Genomic DNA, 22,507 nt, shown 5'->3' with positions numbered 1-22,507 from the left:
TACCATTATAATGAGATTTACAGTCAGAGAATTACTTCTAACTTTGCTTTATCACTGTAAGCAGGATATACTTGGATATTTCTGAAAATGTATGCTGAAAATCTATGTCTTTAAATAGGAATGTTTACATTTAATGTAATTGTTGGCATTGCTGCATTTAATTTTATCATCTATTATACTTATCCCATCAATTTTTGTTCTTTGGTTCTTCCTTTTCTGCGATCCTTTGGAACAATCAAATATTTTCAAGCATTTTGTATTGTTCCCTTTAATGGCTTTTTATCTATAATTCATTGCTTTATAAATTTAGTTATTACTTTATAGACTAGAATGTGCGGTCCATGTGATTATTTTTCAATTTGAACTTTTCCCCTATATAAGGTCAGTGAAAGAGTTATTTGGGTATTTGAAACCAATTATTTGTTTTCCAAACTCAGATTATGGAGATAGTGAAAAGATGTTTTCAGAGTGACTATAAGAAAAGAAAGGAAGGGAGTTCCCGTCGTGGCGCAGTGGTTAAAGAATCCGACTAGGAACCATGGGGTTGCAGGTTTGGTCCCTGCCCTTGCTCAGTGGGTTAACGATCTGGCGTTGCTGTGAGCTATGGTGTAGGTTGCAGACGCGGCTCGGATCCTGCGTTGCTGTGGCTCTGGTGTAGGCCTGAGGCTACAGCTCCGATTCGATCCCTAGCCTGGGAACCTCCATATGCTGTGGGAGTGGCCCAAAGAAATAGCAAAAAGACAATAAATAAATAAATAAATAAGAAAAGAAAGGAAGATAATTTTTATCAGAGAAAACAAGAAGTAAAGGAATAGCAAATACTGATCAAGACAATCTCCATTTATATTATTTGGACTGAGGAGTAAATACATAAATATTTTAAAAATTTATCTTATTTTAGATTTTAGACAGGTGACACAGGACAAAGAGGCTTAATCTAAACAGTACAGTACATGCCTAAAGCTAGTAAAATTTTGAAAGAAAACTATATTGCATGAAAGAAAAATATATTTGAACACTTTTACATTTGTATCCAAGACTTTACATATACATTCTGTTAAGATAAAATGTGACTTCATTTTATTTCAGTGGTTCATTCATTCATTTATTCATTCATTCATCCATTGAAGAATTAACTCAGTTTGCTATCATAACTGCTAAGGAAATGTTGAGTCAATTCCTAAGGAGAAGGCCAGGAACAGTTAATGTTTTTTTGTTCCTTCAAAGCAAAGGGAGGCCTGGCCTAAATTAAGCTGGGAGTGCTTTTTGCAAAGCATACCAAGCTTTATGGGACTTCAAGCTCAGCATTTTAGACACAGTATTTCAAACTAAATCACAAGAAAAAAAATTCATCTCTATATTACTTCTTTTAAACAATTCAGCATGCTGTAATTTTTTTCTTTGGAAATGAGATACAGCTGCTTCCTGGGTCATGATTATGTTTAAAGACCTTCTGGTAAACTGAGGCTTTCCTGAAGTATCACTGTTAAAATTTTAAAATATGAGTGTTACTACATTAAACACTTACTGAGCTATAGGAAAAATAAAGAAGAGTCCATTTGTAAAAAATAATAATAAAATTCCAACTTTCTAATGCATATTCTTATGAGTGTTTTAAACGCAGCATCTTGTTTTTAGACCGTTAAGAACAATTGAAATCAGATTTTTATTTTTAAGTAAAAGAATACTCCTTACTAAATAATTCATAGTGCAAGAAGAAAGAGTTCTATGAACTTCTTCAAGTGTTTAAATACAAATGCATTTTACAACTTAACTTTTTCTAAAACATTTTCTAACTTAAGAGGAACCAAAAGTCTTTTTTGCTTATTTTTTATTTTATAGATATTTTCACCATAATGGAGATTACCTTATTTCTGGTGGTGTATTTTTGTTACTTACTTTTTAGGAAATTGGGCTGTGGCTGTTTTTCTCACTGCAAGAGTAATAGATAGTCATTAGAAGAAAAAAAAAAAAGCTATAGAGAAATCACAAAAAGAACTTAAAATATCATTTGATAAAAGTCCCTGTTACTATCTCGGTGGACTTTATTTCACACTTTTCCTACTTATGTAAAATTTTAGTACCAGGCATATAAAAACACACTGATGTTTCTCTCATCCCACTACTCCCTTCCCTCTGGAAACCATCTATTTGTTGGAAAAATAGGTACGGGAAATTAAGAGGTACAAACTTCCAGTTACAAAATAAAAGTGTCATGGGTATGAGATGTACAGCATGGGGATAAAACTTAAGAAAAAAAAATACTTATATGATATACATACTTAATAAATTCATGCTACTTTTTAAAATATGTATTGTCTTATACCCTAAAACAATATTTTAAATGGGATTCAAAAATGTTACTCATATATAAATACCTATCTATAAATCAATTAGATTTTTCTACCCATTCCACTGACTGCTCCATAAGAGCACCACAAACTTCTAATTCTCTGTGCAATCCTCATTCCTCATTTTAATTGACCTTTATTTGACATTGTGCATCCCTCTCTTTTCTTAAATCACTGCCTTCAGTTGGCTTCTAGAGCCTCTTCTGGTAAAATTTTCTGATGTCTTCTTGGTCTCCTTGACTTCTCAATTCCAGTCTTTAAACATTTAGGGTGTTATTGAGCTCTGTCCTTACACCTCTTCTCCTGCCTTTCTATACCTATTCTATTTGTGCTCACATATAAAACCTGATGCCTTTAAATACTGTTTACAGGATGGTCTCTTTCAAATACATATCTCCATCCTGGACTTCTCTCAATTCCTGATTGATAAATATAAGTGACTATTTAACATTTCTTTCTGGAGGTTCCAAAGGCATTTCAAACTTAAGATTCAAAACTTCAAAGTTCAAGTTCAAATCTGATTGATTTAACCTACCTACTTCTCTTCCTTATCTCAATAAACATTTCCATCCTTCCTGTGATTCAAGAAATAAATCTTGAAGTCATTTCTTAATTATTTTAGTGATAAACACGTATGATATGATAAAAATGCCATTAATTTTCCAAATAAGCCCTGAATTTATGACCTACTACATTCATTACTACACTCTGGTCCAATCCCCTTTATCCCTTTTTTAGATTATTACAGAAACCTTACGACTGGTCTTTTTCCTTCTATCTTTAGCTCATTTTTATATATTCTTTTTTTAACCTATGAATAATATCATTTACTTAATTGGAAGCTTACATATTTTAATTTTTTTGATTTACAATTATGTTTCAGGTGTACAGCAATGTGATTCAGCCCATACATACATAAAAAGTATATATGTGTGTGTACATATTTTTGGCTGTGCCCATGGCATATGGAAGTTCCCAGGCCAGGAATCAAACCTGTACCACAGCAGCCACCTGAACTGCCACAGTGAGAATGCCAGATCCTTAACTTGTTGCACCACAGGGGAACCCCCTACATATTCTTTTTAACATTCTCTTCCATTATAGCTTATTACAAGATATTGAGTATAGTCCCCTATGCTATACAGTACATCCTTTTTGGTTATCCAATTTAGATATAGTAGAGTGTATATGTTAATCCCAACCTCCTAATTTACCCCTCCATCCCCTTTCCTCTTTGGTAACCAAAAGTTGGTTTTGTATGTCTGTAAATCTTTTGTAAATAAGTTTATTTGTATCACTTTTTATAGATTCCACATATTAGCAATTCTTATATACTCTTAAAATAGCAGTCATCATAATCTTATTATAATATGACAAGTCACATTACTTCTCTGTTCCTTCTTCTCCAATGGACAAATCCTTCGATGGCATTTTTTCCTCTCACTCCCCTCTGCTGTTCTTCAGGAGCTTTGGCATTAGTCGTTCTCTCTAGGATCCTATTCTTCCAGATATCTATATGGTTGATTCTCTCATCTACTTCACATCTCAGTGGGTAATTTACTCTCTCAGTGGGTTTTCCTCAACCAATCTATCACAAATCCACCTTCTCATTTACCTCCCTTATTTTTCCTCTTGGTGCTAACATGATATACTTAATGTATATTTACTACTGTGTTTTTGCCTTTTTCCAGCTGGAATGTAAGCTCTTAGAGCATAAGGACTGTTTTGTTCATTTCTGTATGTCCAATTGATAGAACAGTGCCTAGAATACTATGAGCACTTAAATATTTGTCTAGTGAATGAAGAAGTAGATTGTTACATCATTATTTGTTACTACTGTTTTATTACATAAACCGTTACTTTTTTCAAACAATTCTGGATTGTTTCTATTTCTTTATTATTCTTAACACACTATATTAACACAGTATTCCTTTAAGGTAAGTTTCTGGAAGTAGAACTGCTGCTTCATAGGACTGACACAGTTTTAAAGGCTTTAATTATGTCTCTTATAGTCCACAGTCACACTCCTGAACAGTACACATGAGTGTCACCAGTCCAATGCACTGGCCATACTGAGCATAATCACTCATTCTAGTGCTTTCCAATGTATTAAAACTTGGTATCTCAGGGTCATTGTATACTCATGATAAATAACCAGAAAAATTTTAAAATGATAAAGTTTCTCATAGACCTAGATGGGAGCATCTCTCAGCTAACAAGCATGCAGACAGTTGTCATTAGTAGTGCATAGAGCTTTCTTCAAGTTCCTACAAATTCCTCAAACTAAGATAACTTTTCCTATTCATATGTACTCTCTTCCCATTCACCAGACTCTGATTGTACTCAGCTGTTGTGGCACCATTTCCTTGTAAGAACCAAAAATAGGACTGATAACAGATTTTTTCTTTTTGTTATATTAGAGAAATAACAAACAAACCCACCATAGCTAAAATCTTTTTTTTTTTTTTTAAAGAAAGTCACTTGTAGCGTCTCCCTGTCCTTAGATCTTCAGTAAATTCCATCGTAAATGCAGATTTTCCCATCCCTTTAGGGAGGCTGAAGATGGCCAGGAGTGTATAGCTATTCAGTGGGTCTAACATGAGTCTTTCTAGCTAAAGCTTATTTGCTTTGGCTGAGACTCTGACTATCCTTCTTCCTTTGCTCTTGTTAGATTTTTCTGGCTACATTCTTAAAATAGGGAGCCTGTCTATTGGTGAATATTGAATTCTTCTCTGTGACAACTTGTGATCTTAATGAAGTTTTGTTAATCTCTAAAACGTGCTCTTTTGTGTATAGTCCCTCTAATCCTTCTGAGCTAGTTTTTGTTCTTATCTAGATATTATTGTCTCATCTATCAGTGTAGTTCAGATTTTACGTCTATTCTCTAAAAGGATAGCCTACATGTATATTCAAATTACATTTTTCAAAAATGTCTCCTTCCTATCTATGACTTTAGAAATAGAAGTTAGTTACCATGGTTAAAAGTTATAATTAATATGGTGGTTGAGACTGTACAGGGAGCAACAGCGACAGAAAAACAAAACTCTGTGCTTTTCTTTTTTAAGGAAAAAGAGAGATTTTTCCTTAAGCAACTTTCCACAGACTTTTTGGATTCTGCCTAACTTTAAACTATTAGAAATTATTGTTAACCCCAAAGAGCATTATTTTGTGGGACATAACTATCAATATTTGTCATATTAAAACTTAAAACTGAGATTTTTTTTTTTAAATACAGGTTTATTGGTTTATTAGATTGAATGGGTAAATCAATCACTTGTTAAAAAAAGGACATATTCGGAGTTCCCGTCGTGGCGCAGTGGTTAACGAATCCGACTAGGAACCATGAGGTTGCAGGTTCGGTCCCTGCCCTTGCTCAGTGGGTTAAGGATCCGGCGTTGCCATGAGCTGTGGTGTAGGTTGCAGACGCGGCTCGGATCCTGCGTTGCTGTGGCCCTGGCGTAGGCCGGTGGCTACAGCTCCGATTAGATCCATAGCCTGGGAACCTCCATATGCCGTGGGAGCGGCCCCAAAGAAATAGCAAAAAGACAAAAAAAAAAAAAAAAAAAAAAAAAAGGACATATTCTTATGAAAATAATTACTTACTAAAAAGTTTTTTGTTAGAAGAGGTAAATTGCTTCACATTTTAAAAATGTCTTTAATATATCAAGTAATATATGTGTGTGTGTGTGTGTGTGTACATATATATATCAAGCTGGATTCTCAACCTGCCTCTGCATCTGATCTGTCACAATATCACACATCATGTTGCTTCTGGAAAACTCCAGGGCACACTTATGAGAGAATGAAAAAGAAAAAAAAAAACTTAGTATTATTACAAAAATAGTTTTGACCTCAGAGACTTCTGAAGGATTCCCCAGGGGTCCTCATACCATATGCTGTCCTACTATAATAAAGGGTCAGTGTGTACCAGAATATGAAAGAACATAATATAGGAAAAAACTTGAAAAGTTCGAATTAATTAGCCTGGGTTTATAACAGCTAAATCTGAAAAGAAGCTATGTAATGTGTTTAAAATATTAGTAACAATTGCTCACTTTTGATGGGCTTGTTAATTTCTTGCTTTACTGATTCATGCCTTCATCTACATTATGGAAGGATTTTTTTTACTTCCTCTGTAACTTGCTTAGCTAGCAGAGACTGTGTTTTATCAAAACAATTTTCTATGTTTTATGTTCATTGTATTTGATTATTTAATCAAAAACAAAAAAGTTATTAAAGAGCTAAAGTTCTTACAATGTTATTATCTTCTAGATTGATTTTAAAACCTTTATTCTCATTTTGATTAAATAGGTAACTAGGAATTATTTCTCAGACACCCATTATTCTATCTTATTAAAGTGCCCAAATTGCTTCTGACTATTCTTTTGATTTTTGCCTCCCTAAAACCCGTCCCTGAGTCAAGAAAAGAATAAAAACATTTTCAGGATATATTTTACACCTAAAACTATTTTTGAGAGTTCCCAGAAGTCTCCTGAGAAATCACAAAAATTTGCTCTATCACCTTATAAATAAAAATTTGTGAGACAACTTTTATGTTCATTTGATCCATTACTATCACAAGAGCTGCAGAGAAAAGTTATCAGTTTGGAAAAGACACTCAGCCTTTCCTAGATAACATTGTGTGTGTTGGTGAAATGTTCTTAATGTAAATATTTCAGAAACGTGGGAAGTCCCTGGAAATTTGTCAGTGTTCTTTTTATACACAATATGACTTTACTCCCAAGTGGAAAATTAATCAAGATTTCTATACAACAGATATATGCTACACCTCAATGGAGAAGTTTACTCCTTTATTTGATATTATTGATTATGCTGACAATACTGATTATGGTGATAAGTTAACAAAAGCCATTAAGTCTTTAAATAGTTTTATTTTACTCTGATTCTTGCCTGAAGTTTCTGCCATAAGCTACAGGCCAGAGTTGTGTTATTGACAAAGAAAGTCTCTAGGACTTTAAATGGCCAACCCTTCAAAGAATAGGTTCTTGAGTACAGGCTTCAGAGCTGACAATACACAGCTTTCACATCATACTGGCAGACTGCTTCAGAAAGTCAGACCACTAACCCAAGGTCCATTAGAATAAGGATTCATCCTCTAAAGCTGGGTAAGAAAACTGATGAAGAAATTTTTTCGTGATTATTTGTTTGGAACATTGTTGGAATAGTTTTAAGTTTCTAATTTCTGTATATATGAAGAAGCCCCTTCTCTTCTTAAGCTATCCACAATGCATACAATTTAGTAAAACCTGCTTCTGAAGGCAGATATATGAAATTTCCAAATAATATTAATTTCTTATTTACCACCTGTGCTACTTTCCTAAGACTGCCATAACAAATTACCACAAAATTGGGTGGCTCAAAAGGACAAAAAATGTATTCTCTCAAAGTTTTGAGGGCCAGAAATTTAAAAATCAAATTCCCAGGAGGGTTGATTATTTCTGAAGACTCTGTGGGGAGAATCTTCCATGTTTCTTAGTTTCTGACAGTACCTGGCAATTCTTGGCATTCCTTGGCTTCTAGACACATCACTTCACCTTTGTCTACTCATGGCCTTTCCCTCAACATGTGTTTCAAATCTTCCTCTTCTTTCTCTTATAAAAACATCAGTCATTAGATTTAGGACCCACCCTGAACCTAAGATGTCTCATCTTAAAATTTTTAATTAATGACTGAAAAAGAATAATCTCTTCAAAGAATAATCTCTTGGGTATAGGTTTTGGGGCTAATATCACATAGACAACTTTCAAACCATACCACTAGATTGTTTCATGAAATTAGACCATTAACACAAGATTCAACAGAACAAGAATTCATTTCCTGGGACTGAATAAGAAAACTTAATTACATCTGCAAAAAGCCTATTTCTAAAAAGAGCACATTCACAGGTGTTAGGACCAATTTTTGGTCCTAACCAGGAAGCAACACAATTCAACTCACTATACTCCCTTTTCAGAATTCAGAAACTTAGTATTTCTCCTTACTTTCCATGGAAATATTTGCACAGGCACAATAAGAATCTATACTCTAAGATTTTTCCTGGGGCATTGTATTAAAGACTGCAATTCTTTTAATCAAGTGTAAAAAGCTGCCTTTAAGGCAAAAAAAAAATAGCCTTTATGTATGGAGTATGGAGTCATATGTACGGAGTATGGAGTCAATGCCTGGAAAATTCTCACAAGAAAACTGGTCCAATACTTGTCTTACAAGATCCCAGCCTTATCCTCAAGGGTAGTAAGAAAATTCCTAGCAGATTAGGAATCTTTAAAAATTTGGAAGACCTCCAGAAGACAGAAATTCACTTCAATGAATAGGCACTGCCAGTAAAATCTGTTGGAGAAAGTTTCTTGGGCTTGGCTTCCTGGCCTTAGGATAGAAAAGAAGAGGTTTTTAAAAAGTAAAATCTGAGATGCCTTAGGAAAATACCTAGGCAGAGGTTAACTCATGGTTTTTGTACCTGTTCAATACTGTGTATATGACTCAGGAAATGTAAAGCAAACTCAAGAAGCCTATATGATAAATTAATACTCATGCTGCACTTGGAGAAATAATCAAGTCAAACCTAATAGCACTTTTTTATGATCAAGAATAATCTTTGAGATTATTATGATCATAGGACGAACAGACTGTCAGAAAAGATGTTAAAAGACTTTGAAGAGGCAAAAGATTACTTGGTGTCCTGTCTAGCACACTTTTGGGTTATCTGTGCATTTCATTGTCTTTAGTTTATAACTTTGTAATGTGTAGAAACTGATAGCAATGAAAATGATTCTTGTGCATAAAAACTGAATTTGTCTAAGTACCCTTCCAAGAACTCAGTTTTTTAAAAAATCTATTAACACAGTCATTTAAGCAGTTCTTACTGCCCACACCTGTGCTCTCTGAATTCTCTTCAAATATGTTCTAATACCTTACTGGTTTCCTCATCTATTGTTTTTCCCTTGAACTGTAAACTCATACAGTCTCTCTGTTTACTTTATGGACTCAGTCATGGCCATTTTAAATAGAAAGCTAAGACTAAACATGAGCAATTTTCCTTCGCAGAACATGCACATTAACAAGGATGGCTTCAGACAATGCAACAAATTTGTAGAAACCGAATTACATCTATTGGGTAAATATTGCACTGGCTCCAGAGAGAGAGCAAAATAATAAGACTCATGCTTGCTTCTCCCAGTGGAGGTGGGAACCCCCCCCCCCCGCTTCTACCACTCCCAAATTAGTCAAGATCAGTTAAATAAAATCACATGTGTGTTGTACTAAAACAAAGAACAAAACATAAAATTTGTATTTGTTAGATTTGTTCCCCACTCATAAAAAAATAAAAGCTCAAGAAACTATGGGATATCTATGGGGGAAAGCTGCATATATTAACTTATTTATTGTTTATCCCCTCCTGTGGAATGGAAAATTTAGAAGAGCCTTGGTGTGTAGACTTGGACTTGTACACAAGCAGCCTGGTATATTGATTAAGATCCTGGAAAGCCAACATACCTACTGTGATTTTCACAAAATTACTTAAAATTTCCAGATCCCAGTTTACATTGTTTAAAATAGGACTCATCTGTAAAATTGTCCTACCCCTTAGAGTTCTTCTGAGGAATTAATTACATATCAACAGCTTAGCACCGTGTCTAGAACATGAAAAACTATCAAATAATTGTTTGGTATTATAAATACTCACGGACATCCTCCTTTATTTTTTTCTTTGAAAACTTACTAATATTTATCCCTAACTAGTAATAGATATGATGTCTGTGATATACTTCTAATGAATTATTAATTCAGTTTCAATGAGATATTTCTCAAATCTGCAGTCACAGAAAATCATTAATGTCAATATAATGCAAACTAAGACTTCTGTGAATCATCTATTTACTAGAAGACAAAATAATCTCTTGGCAAAAAAATAGTAAGAACCGAAATTTAATAAAAATATAGGTAAAGATAAAGAAACAATCAAGGAGTATAAGGTTAATTGCTAACTACCATTTAAATAATGTCCTTTCACTGTACAGCACTCCACCAGTTTCCTTCAGTCTAATGACATTGTTTCTACTACAAAATAAAATACAGAGCTTTTACCTTGAATATTTGATTGTCAATATTAATAAGACAGGCTAAAAACTGAGTCTAATACTCATTTTGAAATATGGAATTATTCATTAATATATCATTTGGAATTTAAGTTTATGACTACATAGACTCACAAACTTAACATAAATTCAGCTGTTTCACAGATGTGAAAATGTTTTAGTTTGGAAGACTTACCATATCATATTGGCATGAGGTCTTCTGATAATTTAACACCTATGTGTAATGAAAGTTAAATAAAAAACTGCAAATAGCTTGCCAGAAAGGATTAATACATGCTGTCCTTGTCCTCCAACTATTGCTAAAACCAATCAGATTGGTTTTAAACCTTTCCCGGTGGCTTTGGAAACGTATACATTAATACCCAATTAGAGATGTAATGCTTTGGAGGGTTTATTTGCATATTTTCAAGTCTCATGTGACTATAGAATGACCTTCAGAATACTCCTAACCCACTCATCAAACTGGAGTCTAGGTAGAGGCACAGAGGCAGGTGTTTTCAGCTTGCTGATCATATTTAAGGTTATACCACTAATTGGCTCTGATTTTAACCTAGGATAAGAAATCAAACATAATCTCAAAAATAAATAGTCTAATTAGTTTGCCCTCCAAATGCTTATGAAATATGATAAGGTGGTACCTGCAGAAAAGAAAAGCCAAGCAAGTTGAATTTGGCCTCTTCCTCAGAGAATAATCGTCATTTTCCAGTTCTCATCTTATTCTACCAATTAGTGATAACTTTCAAATTTAGTTCTTTAACTTTCTTTTCTGAATTCTAGAGTTGGACACCCAACTACTTACTCAACCCTTCTCCATGGATAGCTACAAAAATCTTATTTTTTCCACTAATTCTAAATTTGAAAATCGCTAACTCCAAAATTGAAATTGTAACTCCACCATTCTCCAGAGTAGCCCATCTCTGGTTACCACAATCTTAGAAAAAAAGATGATTCTACTTATTCAGGCCAAAATCATGGAATAATTCTCAAAGCCTTTCTTTCACTCATACTTCAGAGCCAATCTTTAGTGATAGCAGAATATATTAGATGCTGGCAACTTCTTACCACCTTCATGTTGTCTTCCAAATTTAGGTCATTGTCTTCTCTCATTTGGACTATTGCCTTTGTCTCCTAACACATCTCCCCACCTCTAGTCCTGCCTCCTTATAGTCTATTTTCTCACTTGAGTGAGGATGTCATGTGGATTACATGAAGGAAGTCATAAATTTGAACTAAGACTCAGGCTTCTCTGGATGGTGGAAGGAAAAATGTCTGCCAATCAGATGGTCAAGGGCATTTACTATATTCTTAAACTAAAGGTCTGAAGAGATAGTGTCTTGAAAGACAAGGGACAGTAATAACCACAGCATATGAAATAGGCAGTCAGGTGCAGTATATATTTTAAAATTTCTGTATATTATAATATTTTTATATGTTAAAAATACACTTTCTAACTGGACAGAGGTTGCTCCTCCCGGGGTCAGCCAGTTCCTGGAGAAGACAGCAAAGGTTCTAGCAAGGAATGTCTTTAAAATGCTCACTACCATAGCCAGAGTCAACACCTCCCCTACCTGGCCTTACACTGCAAGAGAAACTATTCCTTTGCCTTAATCATCCCAGGGCCAGGTACCAGGCAACTGTGAACCATCCTTATGCTGTATAAACACCACTGAAATGATTCAAACCAGCAATTCTAAATGGTTCTCCCTGCCCTAACATGCCTTTCCCATAGAAACTCCAGTAAAGGCTCAGGCATAATGCTTTCCCCTCACTCTTGTCTTCTAGCTAGTGTCTTTCCCACATCACCCTGACACATCACTCTTGGACCTAGGAGCATAAGAAACTTTGTCTGCCTGAGCCGCTCCTGTATTTTATTCTTGTGGCCACACCTGACTGACCATCATATAAAAAAATAAAAAAGCATCAAACTTTTCCACAGAGTGAGGATCTATAGAGAAGGCTATAGACACACTTGTTAGTTCTTGGCTCCAGCCTGGTTCAGTTAATACTCCAAACTACTCTTACTCAATGAGTAAAGGGTAAATGGAGAAGGGTTTTTTCCATTAATATTTTTTTTCAATCCCACAGTGCTAGGGTAAAAGTGCGGGTTTTTAAAAATGTTTAATTGCTGTCCACTTCCAGATTGTTACTTAAGTAAATATATGGATTTGAGGACAGGAATGATCTGGTTCAAAATTCAGACTTCACCACTAATGAACAATATACCCTTGGGTTGATGGCTTTATTCACTAAAAAAATGACCATAATGCTTCCCTCGTTTAATCCAGATTGTGTGAGATAAGTGTATAGAAAACACCTGACTTAAAGTAGACAATTTGTAATCATTCTTCTTCTCCCTTACAGCAAGGCACACAGCTGCAAGGAAATGCTGAGAGTTTAAAAAAGTCTAGTGCTTTCCATCAAAAAATGTGAAAGGAGTAGGTGGGTAATTTTTCTTTGTTACTAGATTATAGGTCATAGGGCTTGTTTAATTCCTAAATTTCCACCAACAAAGTACTGTTCAATAAATAACTGTTTTCAGCTGATTGGTGTGATTCCCCACTTGAGTCTCAAAAATATAATAACCTACTCATTATTTGGCAATAATTCAGCTTTTAATTCTAAATTTCAAGCATACGAATATATTTTTCATGTATTTATAAGGATTTTTGAAGACAAAATAATACAAATAATATTAGTTTAGATGATTTACTTCTTATATATCCCCACACTGTATTCCAGGGTTGAACTACCTTATAACTATATTGCTTGGAAAAAAATTAGAGTGGGTAGCATCTTGTTTAAAATAAATTTTCAACATACTCTCTCTTTGCCCATTGCCCCTCTCCAGATTCTTGCTGTTTATTTACTGTGGACCCAATCTCCTGGTGACCACTGTGACCCAGGGATGTAAATTTAGCTGTCAGCAATGTTTTCAAGCTACTTTTTGAAATTAGAGCCTTGCCCAAAAATATGTAAAATACAAGGAAATGGAAAAACCAAATATTGACATGATCCATCCACATAAGAGCTAAATTTTCTATGTCTTTCCAAATCATTCTTTTTTTCTTCTTGTTACCAAAGCAAAAGCTAATAATGCAAGAGGCTCACAGCTTTGGTATTACCTACTCACTTTCATTGTCAGCACATGAGAAAACTTTCCAGTTTTTTTAGGCACTCAAAACTCTGAAACTAGCTTTGACCTTCTTCTAGTAGAGATTAACTGCTTTAAGTTAGTAGCTCTTTCACAAAAACATAATTGGAATTCCCAGGCCACATGATATTAGTGCCAAGAATCCAAAACTGAACCTAGCTGTAGGTCAACCACTGTCCATGACAGGAAAGTGGAAAAGGAAAAAGAAAATTTTAAACTTTTTTTTTTTTTTGGTCTTTTTTTGTCTTTTTTAGGGCCACACCCATGGCATACGGAGGTTCCCAAGATAGGGGTCTAATCAGAGCTACAGCTGCCGGCCTACGCCAGAGCCACAGCAACACATGGGATCCAAGCCACGTCTGCGACCTACACCACAGCTCATGGCAACACTGGATCTTTAACCCACTGGGCAAGGACAGAGATTGAACCCACAACCTCATGGTTCCTAATTGGATTCATTAACCACTGAGCCACGACGGGAACTCCAAAAAAAAAAAAAGAAAATTTTAAAAAAGCAGGTAGAAAGACTGAAGACAACAGTTTTTACAGATAATTCTTCATCTTTTAGAATATTGTATAATGTCTAATGATTTCACTCTTCATGCCTCGGTCTGCCCTAGCAGCACCAACTGTGTTTTTCTTGGCATCTATTACTAACTAGTCTCATCTCAGCACAAGTTTTCTAGTGGAATCCTGTCTAGCACCCAGTTACACTTAGCAAGCCAAAGTTCTCAATTCCTCAATCACTTACACCAGCCAAAGGCTCCTCTGACTGGCACACATGTTTTTCCCACCAGAGCCATGATTCTCTGCTGATTTGTGCTGATTCTACCCACACTTCTGGTTGCAAGTTGATATTTGAATCCAAGTAGTGAGATCTGTTCAGACTCCAGGGCCCATTAAACTTCATGATCTTGAAGTTCACTGGCACAGTGACTATTTTCAAGAACACATAAAGTATGAAGCACACATTCCACATTTACTAAGTATAACTTTCATCACCAAGAGAATTTCCATATTCAAAATATGAGCTTAGATTTGATCTATGTTTTATGAAAGAAATTCTTCTAAAGAAAGCCTCCATCTAAGGTGAAGAAAAACTATTTTGTATTTTCTCCAAAGGCTAATCAGAAAGGAGAAATACATAAATGGAGAAACATAAAAATGAGAAATTGGAAGATTCATGTATAGAGTCAACTTTAAAAATAAACACCATCTTCTGCTGTCCTGGCTTTGTATCAATTCCAACTGATGGAGAAAAGTAAAGCAACAATAACAGTGCTTTTCTGTAAAGCCTGCTATTGTTATTGCTGTTTTTCTTTTTAATGTATCAAGAGGAATTAAGTGAATAAATGCAACTAGCAATGTTTATAGTAAAGGCATTAACTCCATGGGGATTTGTGAACCTTGAAACTAGAATACTGCTTTTGTTGTAAATATAAATCTTTTTTTTAATTCTTAATTTTTTTTTGGTCTCATTCTTCTCTTCCTGTGTTCTAGACAAAGGATTATGAATAGAAGTAATATACAAAAGTCATTTTATCTTAACAAAAGATTCTGCTACCTACTCTGTACATCCCTCCTCCCCATTGAAATCACTGTTGATGACATCTACACTATTCTAGTGCTTTTTTTTTTTTTGGTCAGTCATAATGAACAAGGTTCCTGATGTGTTGCTGAATTTCTCTGGAGGGTTTTAAACAAATAGTCTCCCAATAGATTCCAGAAGAAAAAACGTTTGGGGCACGTGGTTGAGGTCTTTCATATGTACCAAGTTTGAGAAGTAGCTGATTTGTGGTAGTACAGAAATCCTAAACTACCTAAGGGATGCCATGTGGATGCCAGGAATTTTTGGTGAATACCTGCCTTTTCATGGTTTCAAGTTTAATCCTAGTATAATTAGTGAAAAGTCAAACATCCAAAATTGTAGCATACTCTGCCTGTTGGAAACAATGGAGAGCAGTGAAAACTATGGTTACAATCAATAACAAAATAAATGTACCTCTTGATTGGTCAATCAGATAAATAGTCCAAAGGGATTTTTTTATATTTGGGAGGTTGGGCTCTGGACGGAAACACCTGTATTGTTACAGATAATACTTAGAAACATATGTCAAGGAATTCATTGCATAAAGCATAGATGGAGACAATCCTTTTTATTAAAACTGGTATGCCAAGAGCTTTTGTGACTTCTACTTCTTTTGTCACCTTGTAGTCTTCCCACTGATCAATTGCCTGTTCAAACGCTCCTTTTTGTTTCCCCCCAGAGAAGGCAATTTCATTTCTCTCGGAAACAGCTCCATTTCCTGTTCTACAGCTGGGGGTCCTGAAGCACAGACCTTTTTAAGCTTCCATCAAAAGGTGTCATTAATTCTAGGGTGCCTGACAGCCGTGTTCTCTTTCAGAACATAGCAGTGGAGGGAGATTACTGCTTCGCTCTCTGCTGGTGTAAAATTTTGCTATTTCATCTGTGGATGAAAGTTTCTGCAGAGTAAGTGTATTTTAAGTCCAGTTCTAGGTTATGGCAACTTACTCTGTCTAAAAGTGGCTTAGTTAGGTGCAAAGTACATGGGTATCAAAATATGACATAGCTGAATCACTTCCCAGCTCTGCCCCCAATGAGCTATGTGACTTTGAGCAGGCTTATTAATTTGTCTGGGCCTTTCTTTGGGATTGTTGGAATAATTAAAAGAGATAAAATTCTAGATACCTAGCTTAATGAGCAGCACATACTAGGAACTTAATATATGTTATCAGTTTCCTTCCCTCTTTCTGTTCACATGGTTAAAATGTTCATATTATTTATCCTAGAAAGGAAATCCTAATTTTAAGTAAATAGCATGTATTAGGAGACAGAATAGGCTGTGATATCATAAAAATCTGGGCACTCTTACAATTTAGGTGACTTTGGGAAAGTTAATTTAATTCTCTGAAACTGTTTCCTCATTTACTAATGCAAGCAAGCATCTACTGAGCCTGGTAGTTATGAAATTAAATGCTGTACTGTACAGTGCTTGCTATGATGACTGGAATAATGTTAGATAGTATGCTTTTAACAAATGGTTGTTTTTTTCTGCTGTGTCTAACTATTTATACAACTACCTTTATAGCAGTAAATACCAATTAGGGTAGTCATATGTTATAAAATACCTAATTTAGTATCATGCTTAGTGTGACAACATGTTTTAAAAACCCTTCCTTCTTTCCTTTCTTTCCTTCCATCCCTTTTACATCTAGAAGGTTGAACAGAAGCAACTGGTGTAAGTAATGGAAGACACATGTAGTATAAAAGTTCAGGGGTTAAAAAAGATTCCAGAAATTCTTATGTCTGAAATCAGAAAAGCATGACGTTGGAGATCTAGGCCAGGTGGAAACTGTAGGATTGAACAGATGGAGATGGAAGGAAAATAAGATGCTAATCAGATCATAATATTCCTCTATATCCAAGATACCAAGGGATTCTTTACATCAGACATAAAATAAAGTCACATTTTATTTCATGCAAAATAAGGCCCCACCTGCTTCTCTGCCCTCTTTTCATGTTGTTGTTCTTTGCTTTTTCACTAGGCCAGCTGCACTGGCTTTCTGTCCATTCCCTGTACCTGCCAATCTTAGTTTCACCTTACAAGTTTTTCACTAGCTGTACTCTTGAAGAGGCAGAGGAGAATTTTTAGGGGGATGGACTCTTGACTGGATTGGTTGCTACCTGGTTTCCTATGACTTTATGAAAAGTCCTCAAACTGAACATTTAAAACAAGTGCATATATTTCATGTAAAATATACATCAAAAAAAGTTGATTCAAAGGAAATGGAACCTCTAATTTAGTTACAGAAATCAATAATAAAGTAGAATTCATCTCAAAATATTTGTTTTAAGAGGAATTTTGCAGGCATTTATCAGTTTTTAAGGTGAATTGGTAAAATTCAAGTTCTTTAGTATTTAGAAGCTAATTTTCCCAGACTTCAAACATAAATCAATGGATATGAGTTAGAGTCTGAAGGAAGTGGAATTTGGCAAGGAACAGATAGCATGAACTAAAACTGGGTGGTGGACTGAAAATTCAAGAGGGAGACATCACAGACTTTATCTATGATTTCCATCTAGGAACAGATCCAGACAGCTGTAGACTGTGTAGGGGGCCTTTAAAATACAGTTACAAATCTTTTTTTTTTTAAAAAAAAAAAACAAAAAACAAACCTGATTTGAGTTAAATTTCTTAAGTCACATCCCAGTTCATAATAACAAAACAAAACAAAACTAAACTAAAAACAAAACAAAAAAAGCCTTGGCTTCTGGTCTTCTGATTTGAGGAGATATAATTGAGTCTGTTTCCAGGATGGCACTGAAGTAAACCTCTTACAGCCCACTCTGTATACAAGTAAAAGGCATCCTACAGGAAATAAGTGAAGATATGACAAGACAAGTATATACTGATGAGAAGAAACTGAATTGTAAGATTAATGAAATTATTAGTTTTTTTTTTTTTTAATTCCTTTTGCTGTGGCCTTGATGAAAAGGAAAGGGAAGAATTTGTGCAGTTGGTTCACTACCCCCCAGGTTTTTAGAATTATGTAAGGATAATAGTATTTCCCCACCCATTCCCTTAGGAGCTTTTAAGACTAGCATCTGTGAGGTGCATTTCCTAGATAAATGCAAACTGCCCTTTGACTCTCTTCAAGATAAGAAAACATCGACCCTTTCAACCAAGTTATTTATGACATTCACATAATGTGAAACAGTGCTTTGACTTGATGGGCACGCCCAGAAGTACATATACTGAAGGCAGTTAAGATTCCCCTCTGCTACTATCCAGGAGAGACTACCACACAAGTTGAACAATGCCCAAGGCTCATTAAGAAGTTTGATGAATTTAATACAATTCAAATTAAAGAAGATCTCAGGGGAACATGTTGAGAAAAGAAAACCAGATGGAACTCCAGTGTAGAACATTCAGGGAGCAAGTATGGGATGCCCTCTAATCCCAGGGATTCTGGAAACATGAGAAAATGTGATTTATCTTCTTGGTGAATTAACATGCAAAATATGTTGGTGGCATAATATTAAGTTTCAGATTTCATAATGAAATTTTCCAGATTGTGAAGGAAGAAAAAAACCCACTGGATATTGGAAGAAGTCATCCCCTATTCCTATGAGACTTGCCAAAGTAAATGGGGAATAAAATAAAAGGAAAGAAAAATGCATACAATTTATCAACAATAGTTATCAAGTGGGAAATGTCAGGATACGTGCCCCAAGAAAATAAGGACAGATCTGAATGTCAACCTGCCTGATCACTATCCTTTCCTTTTCTTAATATGGAATAATAATGCTCAATGATGCCCTTATGCGCTGGACTGGAGGGTGGGTGGAGCAAGGATTCTTTTAACAAAGAGTGTGGAAAAAGAAAAAACAAAAATAAGAAAAACCCAGATGGTGATTTAAAAAAGTAGATATAAAGTTTAAATATTGTCCCAGGAATAGTGAGTCAAGAGTTGACAATTTGATTTAGTCACAGTGGTGTTACCATTCGTGAAATTAACCCCAATTACACTTAGGTACAGGGGAGACTCAGGGTTTCTCTCTAGTCAGGCAAGGGTTACTTATTCAGAGGAAATAATGGAGGGCTTTCAGCTCATTGTATTTTGCAACATATCACAAAAACATTCTTAAAATATGCTACTGATTATTTGTATTACTAATATTTTATTCTGAAAATTTTAGCAAATTTAGCAATATGGTCAAACCCAGGAGAAGCATATTGAAATAAAGTGTTCTGAATTTTCAATGTTCTCCTTCTACCAGAAATTATATTCAACTGAAATTCTATCAACTTGAATCATATAAAAAGAACTCTATCACAAAATCAGATCATACTCTATTCCTAATTGTGTAACGTGTTTTTCCTTTTATATAATGAATAGCTGTTCATGTCAAAATGTTAGATTAAAATATTTTTAATGGCTCCTTAGTACATTATCTAGGTTTATCATTACCAAGTCACTAAATATACCATCTTAGCACACTGTAATTATTTCCAATTTTTTATGTGCTTAAAAACAATACCAAGATAAATATATGGAATTACTAGAACAACTGGTATGTACTTAAAGTATACTTCTAGAATTTTAAGAAATAAAAAAAATAAATAATTAAGTGTAGACCCAACAGTTTTAATTTCATGATATATATTAAATAATGGATAAGAATTCCATTCTGTCCCATAATTCTTTATCCTCACTTATTTGCATAAACTAGTAAAGAAAATCAGAATCATCTAGAGTGGAACTAGAACACAGGAAGCCTGAAGTCATCTATAACTAGAAACCTCAGGGAAAATGTATGTCACAAATTTAAAAAAAAAAAAAGAGTAACTCAACTGTAGCTCATGTAGCAGGTTAGAATGAGAAATGAAGGATGAGCAGAGGTTGTTAAAGGGAAAGCTTTATCTTTAAAGGAAAACAAAGGATGCACAAACTATGGCAAGTTGTTAATATCTAAAAACAAAGTTGTAGTGAGTAAATCAAGAATATGTTCTACATTTAATTGACAGACTAGATATAAATAAGTCATCAGGGACCCTCGTGAAAGTTTTGGCTACAATGTGCAAACTGTCATGCTAAACTGACTTGTGGTAGCAAGGACTAATGGTTTCCAGTACACAGTGTCCACTGGGAGGAAATTGGAAGCAAACCTGGAAACTTCAGAATGGTGCTTCGTATCCCCATACTTGTCAGGATGGCAGCACCTGGAAAGAATGATAGTATCATGGATGCTTAGAAATTATAACTTTTGGGGAAATACACAGTGTGGCTTCTACAGGGGGAAAATAATGCCTTATTAATTGTTTCAATCATGATCATATATTCCTATTGATTAAACCTCCAAAATAATATATCTTGTCCCTTTCTCTCCTCATTGTTGCTGTTCTAACAGCTTAGAGCATTCAACTAGAGTTTTCAGATAATCTGCAAACCACTTGGTTTCCTTGTTATTATGGAAAATGTTTTGTCTTAAGTACGGAAATGGCCTAATGACAGGAAGCAATGTGTAGGAATAAATGATCATTTCTCTACTTAGAAAAGTTATGTCAAGGCTCCCTGGGGACTGATGCTGCAACGCAGTTTCAACCAACATGTTAAATATATTGCTAGGAAAAAAAGAGATAATTCTCTAAGTTTTCTTTTTCCTAATACCCAAAGTCTTACATGTAGTGAGATACTGAGTTAACAGGCATTACATGAAAGAATATAATGAAATCAATGAAAATAAAGAATAATAACATTTGACTTTGATGTAGGAAAATAAACACAACAGAGTTATAGAAAAATCCATTTATCCAATTTATTTTGAGTATCTATTTACACAAAGTCCTATTTTAAGAGTTGCAAGGGCTACAAACCACTGTACTTTCTTTGGTACCTGCATACAAATATTAATTAAAGAGAACTGCATTAAGCTTCAAATTAATTAGGTTATATAAACATAAGAGATAATTTTTAGTTGGAAGAATTGGGAATCAAGAGAAAATAATTTATTTGCTCATCTAACAATTTCTGGATGTCATTTTAAAAGGTGGAAATTAATATGGGATGCATTTTTAAATGAAGAATAAATGAGAAAGAATTAAATATGGCAATAAATACAATCAGGGTAACTAAAGGGAGATAACTGATAACAAAAAGAAGATATTCAGAGAGTTGACCTGATGGAAGAAAAGGGATAAAATGAGCCAAGTTGAGGGCAAAATGAATTTACAAACTACTATACTGTGGATTATAAATTACAACCTAAGAAAAGGATCATAGAGCCTGGAAAATATCTCGGAATGTTGCTGTGATGGCAGTAGCAAAACAAAACCATGTACTTATATGTTCTAAATTTTATTGGAAATAAAGAATTTCATTGGCAGCAAAGCATTTTATTAGAAATAAAGCATTCAGTAGGACTCAGCAGTCATATTAAGCAATGGTGTTACTTTACCTGAATAAGACTTACATTGTAAGCACTTGATAGGTTGCAAATTCTTTCATGTACATGGTCTCAAGTCAGGTAAAAAGAACAGGTGCTGTCATTCTCACTTTAAGGGTACAAAGGCTTAGATCTAAGTAGTTTAAATTACTTTGTTCACAAGCTTGCACATCCAATGAGATACAGGCAAAGGCAGGTATAAAACTCAGATATTTTATATGCAGATTCAGTATTTTTTTTTTTTTTTTTTTTTTACCTATTTCACTTAGCACTCAAGGGATGTACTGGTGTAATAAGCTAGAAAAGTTTCTGAAGGAAAACATTAAAATAACCAAGGGAATAAGGAGAACACTTTAAGAGGAAAAAAGTTAAAAAGTATGTGTATCAGAAATCTAATCTGGAAATGGCCAATTTTGTTAATAATTTTATAATGTTACAAATAAGTGAAGATGGCTTAAATCATAAAATTCAGATAACTAGAACTGAAAGATACTCTAGAACAGAAGTTATAAACATACGGCAAGTTGGCCAAATCTGTCTTCTAGATATGCTTTTCAGGACTGTCACAGTGTATTTTAATACAATGTTTTAGGAAACTCTCATGATTTTGAAATTGATTTTATAGAAATATACATATTTGCAGCTTATTTTGAAAATCAGAATGTCTGGAAAAAGTAGGCTTTCTTTGGCTCAAGAAAGTGCTCAGCCAGACCGAACAGAGGCTTCACCTTTTAAAAGGGAAATTTGTTCTCTGCTTCAATACACTACTCCCTAATGTACACCACGAGGGTACACTACTCCCCAGTGGATTACACTCAGTCTGCTGCATGCCTTTATACTATAACCATCTGAGTGTTGGCCACTTTGCCAGAATCTAGGCAAAAATGTTTGAGGTGCCATTTGACACTAATGGCAGACAAGT

This window comes from Sus scrofa, chromosome 9 (genome assembly GCF_054392235.1).
Source record: "Sus scrofa isolate SSC_HxYL_T2T_F1_AM1 chromosome 9, Sscrofa_HxYL_maternal_Yorkshire_Landrace_v2.0, whole genome shotgun sequence".
NCBI classification, from domain to species: domain Eukaryota; kingdom Metazoa; phylum Chordata; class Mammalia; order Artiodactyla; family Suidae; genus Sus; species Sus scrofa.
The sequence above is the reverse complement of the archived record's forward strand: the minus strand, read 5'-3'. Positions refer to the sequence as shown.